This window comes from Symphalangus syndactylus, chromosome 17 (assembly GCF_028878055.3).
Source record: "Symphalangus syndactylus isolate Jambi chromosome 17, NHGRI_mSymSyn1-v2.1_pri, whole genome shotgun sequence".
Taxonomy (NCBI): domain Eukaryota; kingdom Metazoa; phylum Chordata; class Mammalia; order Primates; family Hylobatidae; genus Symphalangus; species Symphalangus syndactylus.
The window spans coordinates 19753532-19768367 of NC_072439.2; positions in this window are offsets into that span (position 1 = coordinate 19753532).

The following is a 14836-nucleotide window of genomic DNA, read 5'->3' on the forward strand; positions in this document are numbered from 1 at the left end:
AGAAGCTCAACATAATAAAAGAGATGGAGGGTCCTTCTCACCAGCCAGCACTCAGCTCACCCAAAGCAAGGTGAGGGTGCATCACTGTGACAGGGTCCTGGTGCAGCCCAGCCTCCTGCTCTGAAGACAAAAGCCAGATGGGAATGGGAGAGGGCAAGGGGAGTGACTGTGCACCCTGACCTGGAGCAATGGAAATGGGAGGACACTGAGGGCCCAGGGCTGTGCTCACCAAACCTAAAGGATGTCTTTGTGTGTGTGTGTGTGTGTGTGTGTGTGTGTGTGTGTGTGTGTGTGTGTGTCTGCACATAGTGTGTGTAGAGGTTGGGTGAGAGAATCACTGCTGAAGGAGGCAGAGGACTCAGCAATTCCCAGGGGCCTGAAACACAGACAGAAGAGAAACAGAAAGGAGGGACAAGGAAGCAGGACTGAGAGGGAAGGGCACAGAGAGGTGTCCTGGGCACAGACCCTGCCCATGAACCTAAAAAGTCCTCCTGCCCCAGGAAGAGGCTCAGCACAGAAGGAGGAAGGACAGCCCAGCTGACAGCCCTGCTCAGAAAGTTTCTGGATCCCAGGCTCATCTCCACAGAGGAGGACAAGCAGGCAGCACAGACCATGGTGCCCCCTGCATCAGTCCCTTTCTCCAGATGGCACATCCCCTGGCAGAAGCTCCTGTTCACAGGTGAGGAGAGAACTTCCTTGAAGAGGAAATGAGAAGGCACAGGGACTGGCTGGGGTCTCCTGGGGAAAATGGGGCTCCTGGGGAAAGAGGACTTAGAGCCTCTACTGCTGCCTTAACAGGAAAGAGGACACCAGAAGGGACAGGATCAAAACAGGGAAATCACATGGAAGTGAAATTTATGGTAAGAAGCAAACAAATCTCAAGTGTTCTCTATTCCCGGTTAATCATCACTGGCCACTACATTTTGAAAAATGATCATAATAACTATATCAGATAACATTTTAAATAAAAACATAATGAGAGTATAAGACATTGTCATCAGCCACCAACTTCAGAAACTGGAAAATAAATCACAGGCCTTGGAGGGCTCTGGGAATGCTCACAAACTCATTCACAAGGGTCCACAGCATGTCCCAGGCACTGCGGTACAACCAAGATCATACAAGTCCCTGCCCTGGTGAAACTGATGCTGTTATGGGAAGGGGAGCAAGACATGCAAGGAGATCTAGAATGTGAGGTTAGGTGTTGACAAGAGCCCTGGAGAAAACCGACCAGGGAAAAGTGAGAAAGGGAAGACCCAGAGTCTCTAGTGAAGGTGTCAAGAAAGGGCTCTTTCAAGGATGCCCTGATGTGAGCAGGATCTGAGGTCAGTGGAAAGGGAACCATGCAGACTCCTGGGGAAGAGGATTCCACACAGGGAAATGCCAAGTTCAGAGGAGTTGAAGGAATGGGGGTCATGCTGCTGACTTTGACCCAGAAGGACACACACACACACACACACACACACACACACACACACACACACATTCTCTCTCTCTCCAAGGCTCATGGGTGAAGAGAACCTCTAAGGACAAACGGCCCCAACTTTCCACCCAAATACATAGGTTTTGATATTGACTGATGCTCTCTCCCCATCCTAGCCTCACTTTTAACCTTCTGGAACCCACCCACCACTGCCAGAGTCACTATTGAAGCCCATTCAATGCCACAGAGGAAGAGGAGGACGTTTTTCTACTTGCCCACAATCTGCCCCTGAAAGTGATGGGCTACAACTGGTACAAAAGAAGAAGTGTGGATCTCAACTATCACATTTTAGGATATGCAACAGCTATTCAAAGATCTAGCTCAGGACCTGCATACAGTAGTTGGGAGGTAATATTTGCCAATGCATCCCTGCTGACCCGGAAAGTCACCCAGGATGACACAGGACTCTGTACCCTACAAATCATAAAGACAGATTTTACCATTGAGGAAGCAACTGGATATTTCCGCGTGTACTGTGAGTGATTCCTCATGACCTCTGGGTATTGGGGGTCAGTTCTACTTCACACACACAGGATTGTTAGTCCTGGCTGTGCCTGTGACCCCCTCTGCATTATGTCCCATTTTAGTGTTTGGGCATTCAGTGCAGGACACACACAGGGTAGACAAATTTCAATGGATCAGAATTCATTTCTTGCATCCATACTCTGCAGACACTTGCCGCAGAGAAAGGACAATCTGATGGGGGAAACTCAGCAGGAGGAGATCACCCTGTGCACTTCCCATGAACACCATTTGGAAAAAGACCCTGGAGAACTACATCAGGGCCTGGTCTGAGGGGCCCCCTGGGATCCTTACAGAGAAGCTGAGTCCTAGAAGCCCTGGCCCCAGAACCCAGTCCTCAGATCCTGAATCCAAGTGACCCTGGAAAACCTGTGCCAGGGCTGGGTTGTGGCCTCCTGGGCAGGACTGACTGGGAGCAAGTATTGACCAGCTGTATGATGGATGTGGCTCCTGGAGCTGCTCCCAGGGAGGGTTGAGCCCCAAGAGCCTCATCTGGTCAAAGACAGAGCCTTCTCTTTCACCTGAGACTCAGAGTGAACAGATGGACAAGCTTCTTAGGCCATCGGCCGACTGCCCTGGGAGGCTTAAGAGACCCCATACAAAGTTCAGTGTCCACAGGGACAGCAATAGAAGAGACAAGATGTTCCCGGCAGCAACTTGTCCACAGGGATCAGGTGCTCGCTCATGGAGGCAAACAATAAACACTGTCTGTGTGAACACCTCCTGTATGCCAAGCGTTAGGTCAGGTGACTGTGAATAATTTAAAGTTCATTCAGAGTCAACACGACAAGCCACAGACCATTTGCCACTTATATGACTGAGAGGAAACTGAGCCACAGGGAGACACAGTCACTGAACCAGGGTCACACAAACATGAGGGGCAGATCAGAGTCACACGAGGTCATTCTGCAACCACATCTCCATCCTCTCCTCCATGAGAAGTGAGGTCTTATTAAGTTCTAAGGACCCCATGGTCATCTGTCAGCTCAAATCCTTTCTTCTTAGGCATCCAAACCTCAGAGGAGTGAGAGCAAATGGACAACTGATTTGTTTGTACTCCAGAACTAAATCACCTGCCTCAACTGTCACAGCCAGTGTGAGGAATGTCCAGACATTTCCCTCAGGTCCTAAACCTCCTCACTGAACCAGAAACCCTGTGTTTTCCAAAGAGTCAGTATCATTCCCATGAAAGAATAAAGGAGAGGACTTGGCTTTCTCTCCCCATTCACACTAACACAGGCTCGGTGTGAGACACACACTCAGTAGTTCTCACATGAGGGAAGGAGTGATTGAATGAAGCAATGAATGATTCATAACCTCTTTAGAGACTGGATCCTGGATGCAGGATCCTAGAATTTTCTGGCCACACCTGTTCCCTGTCACTTGGGTGCTGAGACCCATGTTCCTTCCCTCTCACTCCCTGTCCCTAAAGCTACCTCGTCTCATGTGACTCCGGGCTTCCTAGGCCATGGGAGGGTTTTCAGGGATCCCTGGTACTGAACTGAGATCCTGGGGGCCCCTGGTCCCTGGAGTCTCTGAGATCACTGTAGCCCCCGCTGCTTACTTCCATGGGTGTCTCTGGCTCCCTCTGCTCCTCTGTGTCCCTCATCTTCTGCCCCCACCCCCACCTTCATTCTAGCTGGCATGCCCTGTCCAGCACAGCTTTCTCCAGGCTTTGGACTTCCTCAGACAAAAGCAGACTGTTCTGCTCCTTTTCTGCTCACATTGTGGCCTGACACCCCTGGCGCCCCCACCCCAAAAAAAACCACTGAAATTAGCCAGAGTTGCCACTTCTGCTAGGCTCCACTATGAGCCAATGTCTTCAGGTCACCAGGAGAATGAGCTTCCACTGTGTCCTGTTACAGGGCTCTTTCCTTCTGAAAGGCTGCCTCATAGAACAGACCACCAGAAAGAAATGAGCGGCTCTTCCATCCACTCTTATAATCACCTGACAGGAAGACCAACAGGTCCATCTTGCCCCCTGCACAGGCAAAACTAATTTATGAAGAGGGCGATTTGTAGTAAAGAAACATTTTAATTAGCCCAAGGCTGCCAAACAGGAGCTTAGTTTATTATGACTCAAATCAACCTCCCCAGTGGCTAGGGTTGGAGTTTTTCAAAAAGTTTGAGGTCTAAGGAATGGGTCTTGGTGATTGGATAGGAATGAAATCATGCAGGTGGGGGAAATCGTCTCTATGTGTTTGATCTGCCTCTGAGTGGGGGCCACATGACTGGATGAGGCATTCCTCACGGGTCTGGATGAGGCCAGCTGGTTGCCAGAATGCAAGTCTGAGAAATAACTCAAAAGACCAATCTCATAATCTATAATAGTGATGTTATCTATAGGAGCAATTAAAGAAATCACAAGCCTTGTGACTGCTGGCCACATGACTCCTGAGTGATAATGGATTATAGAAACTACAACCACATTTTACCAGGATTTCGGTCCCTCCTATAATCCTAATGTTATGGTCTTGTATTACTTTTACAAAGACCATCCTTGACAAGGAAGGAGTTTATTTTAGTAAGGGGATACTATCATTCTTGCTTCAAAATTACACTGTAAATTAAATTCCTCCCACGGTTAGCCTGGCCTATGCCCAGGAATGAGCGAGGCCAGCCAGCCTCCAGCTAGAGGTGAGATGAAGTCTCCCATGCTAGCTCTATCTCACTGCTGCAATCTTTCCAAAGGTGGTTTCACTCTCTCCACTGACTCACCAGGGGATCAGAGAAAGAAGGACATGTCTACAGTCCCAGTACCCACGGGCTTATTTCACCCATTTCACTCCAACCTCATCCTGCTGTGGTTGTCACTCAGTTGGAACAAGTAAAAAGATGAACAAACTTAAAAATCAAAAACTCTTTTCGACCGCTCAGAGAAGCAAGGTCTCAGCGCGAACTCCCCCATATACTGGAGAGACCCACAGGTAAATGCAGAGCAGCACGTCTTACCTGAGCAGAAACCCAGGCCCAGAAACTCAGTGGGGTGTCTTTGGCATCCTAGCCACCAGCAGACCTTATCCAGATACAGTTAAAAACCCTGAACTGTAACTGATGAATTGCTGAACGCTCAATGTGGCCAAGGCACAGAGTTAAACACTCCAGCAGACAGATCAGGTATGGGATTAGGAGAACACTTTTATGGCTCTCACTTCCTGGAACTATACCAGGGTTTCACAGTGAATATTCAATAAAATTCCCCTCATCCTTCTTGTGAGGGATGGGGAGGAACCACTTAGATGGCAGTGAATTCAATTCTTCCTGGCAAGACCTGTCTTCATAAAAATTGTTTTACCACAGCCAAATCAGCTGGGGTTTGAAGGAAGCTTAACTGGCCTGGGGAAGGGAAAATGTCCAACTCCAGCCCCCTCTAGTCATCATATCCCACCTAAGGAGGAGAAAATACTGAGAGGCAGTTGTGACATTCACAGCCCAGGGAACAGACCTCATTCAGGACCACAGAACCCCTCCCTCCCCACATTCACCACTATATCATTGAAGGCCTTCTCACCCAAGTTCCTTTTACCCAGTACATCATGTCTGGCTTTCAAAAAAAAAAAATACAAGACAGGCTATGGCAAAAAAAAAAAAAAGGTGGTTTGAAAGACAGAGCAAGGATCAGAACCAGACACAGATATGGCAGAGATGTTGAAATCATCAGACTGAAAATTTAAAGCAACTCTGATTACCAGTTATGAAGGAAAAAGTAGATACCATGCAGGAAAAGATGGGTGATGTAAGCAGAGAGATGGATATTCTAAGAAAGAACTTAAAACAATACTTTCATGGGGCCTGTATCCTATTTCCTTTGGCCTATTTCTTCCCTTTGGAATGGGAGTATTTACCCAATGCCTATACCTCCATTGTGTCTTGAAAGTAACTAACTTGTTTTTGAATTTACAGGCTCATAGGTAAAAGGAACTTGCCTTGTCTCAGATGAAACTTGCTATTTTGGACTTTTGAGTTAATGCTGGAATGAGTTAAGACTCCAGAGACTGTTGGGAAGCCATTCTTATATTATTAAATGTGAGAAAGACATGAGATTTGGGAGGGACGATGGAGAGAATGATTTTTTTTTGGACCTTTAACCCACCCAAATCTCAAGTCAAATTGTAATCTCCAAAGTTGGAGGTGGAGCCTGGTTGGATGTGATTGGACCATGGAGGTGGTTTCTCACATTTCAACACCATTCTCCTTGGTGCTTTGTAGCAACAGTGAGTTTTATCTGGTTGTTTACCAGTGTGCAACCCTTGATTTCTTCCTCCAGCTCCCATTATATATGATGTCTTACTCCACCATTGGCTTTCTCCATGATTGTAAGTTTTCTGAGGCCTCCTCAAAAGCTGAACAGATGTCAGAATAATGCTTACTCTACAACCTGCTGAATCATGAGGCCATTCAGGCTTTTTTCTTTATAAATTATTCAAGTTCATGTATTTTTCTGTAGCAATGTAAAAACAGACTTATACAGCCTTATTTTCAGTAGAAAAAAAGCTAGGGAGTAAACCATTCTAACTATGTACCAGATGCAAAGCCCAAGACAAAGAACAGAGCTATGAAGAAAATGCCTGGATAATCTCATCTCTCCCAGCATGGCCAAAAGGCACAGCTGGAGGATGGGATGGGTTTTGTCCCCAGTCCTTACTATGGTCACTCATCTAGAACTCAGAATTTAAAGGTTCATATATAAAGACATAAGCTCACAGACAAATTAAGAAAATGTATATATACGGAAGCAACTGTTTGGTGACCTTAAAACGTCTAATAAAGACAATGTAAACCTGCCTGCCAACAGACCTAGGCAAAAGCGTATAAATTAAATTATGAAGACATTTCTGCTTTATTTTACCAACAATTTTAAAACTATCTATATTCACCAAAGGTTACTAAAATCACATGTATAGAAAAGCATTTGGGCTTATTCACTTAATTTGTGAGTACTCATTTCTCTTTACATTAATTTGATACTATGTGTAAACAGTATATAAACATGTGACATATACATATATGCGATGAAACATAACATATACATGTTCACATAAAGATAGAAAGAGACAAAAAGATTTTAGAGTTTTGATTTTAGGACTTTGGGCATGAGAACAGTAAAACCCACCATTTTAAAGGATAGTTGGATTCAAATTGCTTTCTTGTAAATGGTAAAGGTTCACATTTATCTGAGGAAGGCTTTACCGAGTTTTAGAGAAAATACTAGCACATTTACATCTCGAAGCAAAGAGAGAGAGAGAGAACTTAAGCTTTCTCAAGAAAAAATTTGGTGTTCAAGGAAGATTAAAAATAGATGCCAAGGTAACACAAAAATAATAGAAATTTACCATGGGGTTTTATTTATATTTTTAATTATACTTTAAGTTTTAGGGTACATGTGCACAATGTGCAGGTTAGTTACATATGTATACATGTGCCATGTTGGTGTGCTGCACCCATTAACTCCTCATTTAACATTAGGTATATCTCCTAATGCTATCCCTCCCTCCTCTCCCCACCCCACAACAGGCCCTGGTGTGTGATGTTCCCTTTCCTGTGTCCATGTTCTCATTGTTTAATTCCCACCTATGAGTGAGAACATGTGGTGTTTGGTTTTTTGTCCTTGCAGTAGTTTGCTGAGAATGATGGTTTCCAGCTTCATCTATGTCCCTATAAAGGACATGAACTCATCAATTTTTATGGCTGCATAGTGTTCCATGGTCTATATGTGCCACATTTTCTTAATCTAGTCTATCATTGTTGGACATTTGGGTTGGTTCCAACTCTTTGCTATTGTGAATAGTGCTGCAATAAATATACATGTTCATGTGTCTTTATAGCAGCATGATTTATAATCCTTTGGGTATATACCCAGTAATGGGATGGCTGGGTCAAATGGTATTTCTAGTTCTAGATCCCTGAGGAATCGTCACACTGACTTCCACAATGGTTGAACTAGTTTACAGTCCTACCAACAGTGTAAAAGTGTTCCTATTTCTCCACATCCTCTCCAGCACCTGTTGTTTATTTAGAGATGTAGCTTTTAATTTGGTCTCTGTTCTTCAACTGAATCACTGTGCTCAAGATAGAGCCCATTAAGGAAGAGGGCCAACAAAGTCTTTGCAATTTTTAGATTCTAATTATTTAAATATGTAAAAAAGAGAACCAGTTGGAAGGGACAACATTTAGACATTAAAAATCAAGGATTTCACTGAATCCCAGGTCCCTAAGAAGAGGAAAATGCAATGGGGACCATACTGTGCAACACTTCCACAGAGTACTTTGCTACAAAGGCATTTCCCTACTTGTTTGAACTGTGTCTTTTCCATCTAAACATGCAAAGAAATGAGTAGCCCTCTGAAGCTAGAATAATTTATTATAACCACTGTTAGTCACCTTCAAAACCATAGCTCTTACCACTGACCCAGCAACCATTACACACAAGGTCAAATGTTTTTACAGTACAAAGCAATGTAAAAGGCAAAGAGGTCAGGTAACACAATGGAGAAAAGAGCAGAGTTTTAGACCTGAGAGAAATCCATTCACTCGCAACTCTTGGGGTTCCATGAGAAAAAAAACTATGGTTGCTCCACTACAGGAGAGTCTGTGTCATCTTTTCTGTTTCCCTGAAGGGGTCCTAATACAGCAGTTATTGAGAAATTATTTTTAGGCAGCTAGAAAGGGTAAAAGAATTCTTGGTGGAATTTTCCTTTAATAAAAAGCAGCCCCCAAACCATTTCTAACAGAAAACAGACTGAATGATCAGGCTGCAAGCATAGATATGCATATGTAGATGCAGGCAGCTAAGAGTCAGGTACACCCAATATGGCCGTTTCTGCTCTTTTTTCCTTGTCACCACATGTGCAGGTGTCATGGTGACCACTAGATAGAAGCCACATTTGCATAATAAAAGATTAGGGTAGGAGGGCCTGTCTTTTCTCAGGATATGTAAATGGCACACCTGGTCAAAACAATCCCCTGGACCCTATGTAAATCAATCACTGACTCCTCAAGTCTCTGTACAAAGTCAATTGTATTCCACCCCAAATTGGAGACTCTTTCTTGGGTGACTGCTTTCTCAGTATGAGAAAGTTTTTCTCTCTCCATTTTTGTCTGTTAAATTTTTCACTCCTAAACCCACTCCTCATGTGTTTCCATGTCCAGAATTCTTTATCAGTGTGTGACAAAGAACCATGGATAGATTCCCAAGCAGAGCCATTTTATTTGGGAGTTCTCATCCAGGATTGTGATCAGAATAGAAGATAGAAACATCAGAATGGTGAGTATGGAGCAAACCTCAAATCTGCCCTTTAATTTCAAGGTTCTCTTCAAACTAGTTTCCTTTCATGGAGAACTTCACCATCACATGAGGCTGGGGGATGTCCTGGAGCAGGTGAGAATTTCTGGCCAGGACACACCTGATGTTATTCAAAGGCTTCTGGACTAAACCCTGCCTCCGGCAGCCCATCCAGATGTTGGTAATGGGTCTCCTAATTTGCTATCCTGTTGCAAATTTGTTCTTCCTTTCTATCCATGGTCTCTATGTCTCCTATTCTTTTTGTGTATGCAATATGTGGAAATTTTTACAATTCAGGGAAACAGTTCTGTTAGGAAACATAAGTAAATGCTATAATAACTAACCCAATAGGTCTCTATCTCTCCCTCTCTCTCTCTCTTTCTCTCTCTCTCTCCTTCCTTTGGTAAGCACATCGTAATTCTAAGCCAACAGTGTCACCTAGTGGAAATAGAAATCCTCCTCATGAGGCACATTGTTGGTCCTTTGCCATAACACTGCACTTTTCCAATTCTCTCTTTTTGCACTGATAGAAAAGCCCTTTCTGTGAACGGGAAAGCTCTGCTTTCAACAATTAGGAGTAAAATGTCTTCCATAGCCAAATTTTAGTTCTGATACTGCCCCATCAGCAGGAAAAACTGCCATTAGGTCCCTACATTCATTTAAGGTACCTATTCTATCTCCAATTAGAACAGTATTTAATTAGTAAGGATATTTTAAGAACAGAGTTAACCAGGACCACTTTTCTGAGGGTAAATGTTTTAGCACAGGCCATAACTGGCAACTGGCACATTCCCTCTGTTAAAGAAAGCTTGCTCAAAGGCAACTGTTACAGTTTCTCCAGAGATCCATTTTTCAGGAAGCCAGGCAGATCAGAGGCAGATAAGCTAAGGTTGCATGGGTAAAGTGTGGCTAATCCCATCACTTCATTTATCCAGTTCCATGGCTTAGAGGGCCACACCTACAACCATGGGCGGCACATTTAACACAGTGCCAGGACTCAGGAACCAATGAGAGAAAACAGTTGGGGGGATGCTGCCACTGTCTTCCACTCCACTCTGGGTGACAACGAAAGAAGGGGGACTTTAAGTACACTTTTATTCTCACTTCTTTTTCTCAATGGCTAACAGAGCATCTTCATCTTGCACCCCTCTGGAGTGCACTCTGAGGCACTAGAACTCTTTTAACCTCAGGACTTTGAAGAGAAAAGCAACTCATTCTATTTTGCACAATGATAGGGCATTTTTACTAAACCTTTACAAGCATTGTAACAACAACCCACATATTTTAACAGCCATATCAGGCAGGCCTATAAAGAATAATCCCCTAGAATTAGAAGAGCAACTTCCAAGGGAACCATCTGAGAATCTCCATAATTTGGGGTCCCTCCAAGTTCCCTTCTCATTACAGGACCTTAGGCAAATGAAGTAAGACTTAGGCCGATTTTCAGACAATCCTGATAGGTATATAGAAGTTTTCCAGAATTTAAGTCAGGTATTTCACCTCACATGGAAGGATGTTATGCTGCTCCTAAACCAAACCCTAACTGCAGCTGAAAAACAGGCAGCTCTGCAAGCAGCAGAGAATTTGGGAGATGAGCAACATATCTCCTATAATACACCAAAAGGGAAGGAAGGAGATATGGAACGTGAAGAAACAGCAGAAACACCATTCCAAATAGGAAGTGAAGCAGTACCTCTTGACAACACTGATTGAAACACCAATAGCTCTGCAGATGAATGGAAAAGAAAAACTAAGCCAGACCTCTTAATTCCTCTAAACTGTCTATGATAGACTCAAAGCCAGATGAGAATCCTGCAGCCTTTATGGATAGGTTGAGGGGGCACTGTTAGCGCACACCTTTTTATCTCCTGATTCAGTCAAGTTACAGCCCATTCTAAAAGATAACTTTATTATATAGAAAGCTCCCAATATTAGAAGGAACCTACAAAAGGCAAGCTATAGTAGCAGATAGCACCTTGGAAAACCTTCTGAGAGTTGCCACTTCACTCTTTTATAATAGGGACCAGGAGAAGGCCCAGAAGAAAGAGAGAAAGCTCAACAGAAGGACAAAGCCTCTAGTAGCTGCTTTGCAGAGTTGCAAAGTCCAGGATCCCAGAAGTGTATCCACTAGTTGCTCTCGGTGTGGCAAGCCAGGGCATTTTAGGAAGGAGTGTCCGAAGAGCAAGAGGAAGCCACCTTGACCCTGTCTAGCCTGTGGTGGAGAACATTGGAGATGCAACTGCTCCCACAGATGGAGGTCACTGGGTTCAGAACCAGTCTCACAGTGGTCCAGCAGAACTGATAGGTCCTGGGGCTCAAACTCCTTTCTCCAGCAGCTCAAACTGCCATTACAGCACAGGAGACACAGGTGATTCTGGAAATTATAGGAAGGAAAGCAGACCTCCTTCTAAACGCTAGATCCAGTCTGTCATTTACTCCTTTCTTATCCAGGCCTCCCTTCTTCCCATAGCACAACCATAAGGGGTGTCTCAGGAAAAATTCTAATCCAATATTTTTCTCAACCTCTTATTTGCAGTTAGGAGGACCTATTGTTTACACCTGCTTCTAAACCACTGTCACAATAGCTCTACTAGTCAGAAAAGCCTCCAAATTAACCCTAGGAAAAAAATGGTTTACACTCCCACTTAATGTGGCAAAATTGCTTTCCTCTAGAGGGAGCTCTTAGCTAACAAACAGCTGGTAAAGCAACAAATACATAAGGCAGGATAAGCAGTAGTCACTCTAAATAACGTCTCTCTTCAGGTGCAGGTACTCAATCAGCTAAACAAATAGTTCTTACAAGAGCACTTAAATTAAGGAAGGGAAAGGTAGCTAAAATTTACACTGATTTCAAGTATGCTTTTTTAGTTCTTCACGCTCATGCTGCCATTTAAAATAAAAGGCATTTTCTTACCACTGACGGATTTCCTATAAAATATCACCAAAAAATTAACAGGTTATTATCCTCAGTTTTCTTCCATGAGAAATAGCAGTGATACATTATAGGGAACATCAAAAAGGGAACAGATGAAGTAGCCAAAGGAAATAGGTTCACTGATCAGGCAGCTAAGTCACTGGCAAGGCATCAACACACCTCGAAGCCTTCCAATGTAGGAAGACTCCATAAGATAAATTAAACCTCGGTACCTCCCTGCAGAAATAAAATAGGCCACTTCTCAGGGTATTCTTTCCAGGCCTCAGAATGGCTGCAGTCAGAGGGTGGCAAACTCCATTTGCCAGCCTTCAGTCAACAGGAAGTCCTTAAAATCCTTCACCAAGCTTTTCACCCAGGAAAGGATAAAACTTATCAATGTACTCACAGATTATTTTGATATAGAAAATCTCTAACTTGGTTAAGCATGTAACCTCTCCAGCTCACTTCCAACTGGAATTGACACATCTAGCAAAAGCCCAATCCCAGGAAATAGGATCACCCTTATTTAACCCAGATTTGGTATTAGAAGAAACTCTCTTCTCTCTCTCTCTCTCTCTCCTTAATTGGTTAAAATGGCACATTTTATATATATATATATATATATATATATATATACACACACACACATATATACACACATATATATACATATACATATACACATACACATACGTGTGTATATTTATAGACATATGTATCTACATATTAAATTTATAAGAATATATATTCACATCTAACGAATATAAGTATGTATGTGTTTCTATATATGCACTCAACCACAATTTTTTGAAAAGTGTTTGGTGAAAAAAAAACCAACTATGTAAAACACACCCACCCTAATCAGATAGCCCTCATATACTTCCATGCAGACCCCTCATGACATTATCTGCAGGCAGGTTCAGGAATTTAGGGACATCAGACAGTCCAGCAAACAGCACATGCACAACATAAATGTATTTGCAGAGACTGAGAACTAACCTGGAGGCACGAACCTCAGCACTGCCAGGACACGTATCCTCCCCCACGGATTCTGACTTTATCTGACCCAGCCCACTATCCAAATCTTGTTGTGGGGCTGGGGCAGAGAAAGTCACAAAGCCTGTCCCTTGGACACTCTGTGTGAAACAAAAGACCACGCCCACCCCATCATTAGGTCTCCCCACACAAATCTGAGCATCAGGCATCATGAGGAGGACTCTAGCATGGGCTCAGAAATCACACAAAAGAATTAGCCACAGAGAGAAACCCTGAGCTAGAGGAGCTGGTTGCTGACATGGAACAGGGTCCCTGTAGTTCACGACTCCAATCCGGTCTGAATTCCCCTCACTTTATAAGCCAGGCACCCCTGAGAAACAGCTTTTTCCCACAATCTCCTCTGTGGTAACATATTAGGGTCCCTCGCTGTCAAGATTAAAGAGATGGAAGAAACCTGGAGAGCACACAGCCCAGCTTCATCCTCCCTCCCTCCCTCCCAGGAATCATGGCTCAGGGCTCAGGGCTCAGGAGGAAAGGCAGGGCCCAGTGAGGCCACAGTTGGTGAGATGTCTCAAAGGTGTTCAGTGAAAAAAGTGCATCCCCCTTCCATTCTACCTGACGAGCCCTGTCCTGCACAACTTCCTCCACCCTGAGGACTTCCCCAGATACCCTCTATAACAAAGCTGACTGTTCCGTTTCCTTTCAGCTCACACTGAGGCCTGTCCTCCCTTCTGGGAAATGAAAAATGCATCAAAATCAGTCAGAGCATCCACCACTGCCAGGCTCCATAATGAGGCAATGTCCCCCAGTCACCAGGAGAGTGAGCTTCCACTGTGTCCCAGTCCAGGGCTCTTTCCCTCTGAGAGGCTGACTCATGAAACAGGCCACCAGAAAGAGATCAGTGACTCCTCCATCCATTATTATATTCACCTGACAGGTTCTTGCCCTCTCACAGGCAAAGCCAATTTATTGAGAAGGTGATGTGTAGTAAAGAATGGTTTTACTTAGCCCAAGGCTGCCAAACAGGAGGACAGAAGTTTATTATGACTCAAATCAGCTTCCCCAATGGCTCAGAGGTTACAGTTTTTCAAAAACTTTGTGGGGCAAAGGTCTAAGGAATAAGTACTGTTGACTGGCTGGAGATGAAATGATGCAGGTAGGGGAAATGGTCTGTATTTGTTGAATCTGCCTATGACTGGGGGCCACATGACTGGTTGAGCCATTGGTCATGAGTCTAGATGAGGTCAGCTGGTTGCCAGAATGCAAAAGTCTGAGAAACATCTCAAAAGATAAATCTCAGGTTCTACAATAGTGTTGCTATCTATAGGAGCAACTAGGAAGGTCACAAATCTTGTGACCTCTGGACACATGACTCCTGAGCAGTAAGGGATTATAGAAACTATGCCTGCATTTTAGCAGAATTTGGGTCCCTCCCATAATTCATGGTCTTTTCTTAGATTTACCAAAGTAGTCCCCGACAAGGAGGGAGCTAAATTTAGGGAGGGACAATTACCATCCTTGCTTCAAAGTTAAACTATAAATTCCTCCCATGCTTACACGGGTCCATGCACAGGAGTGAGAGAGGACAGCCAGCCTGAGGCTAGAGGTGAGATGGGGTCAGCCAAGCTAGCTTCCTCTC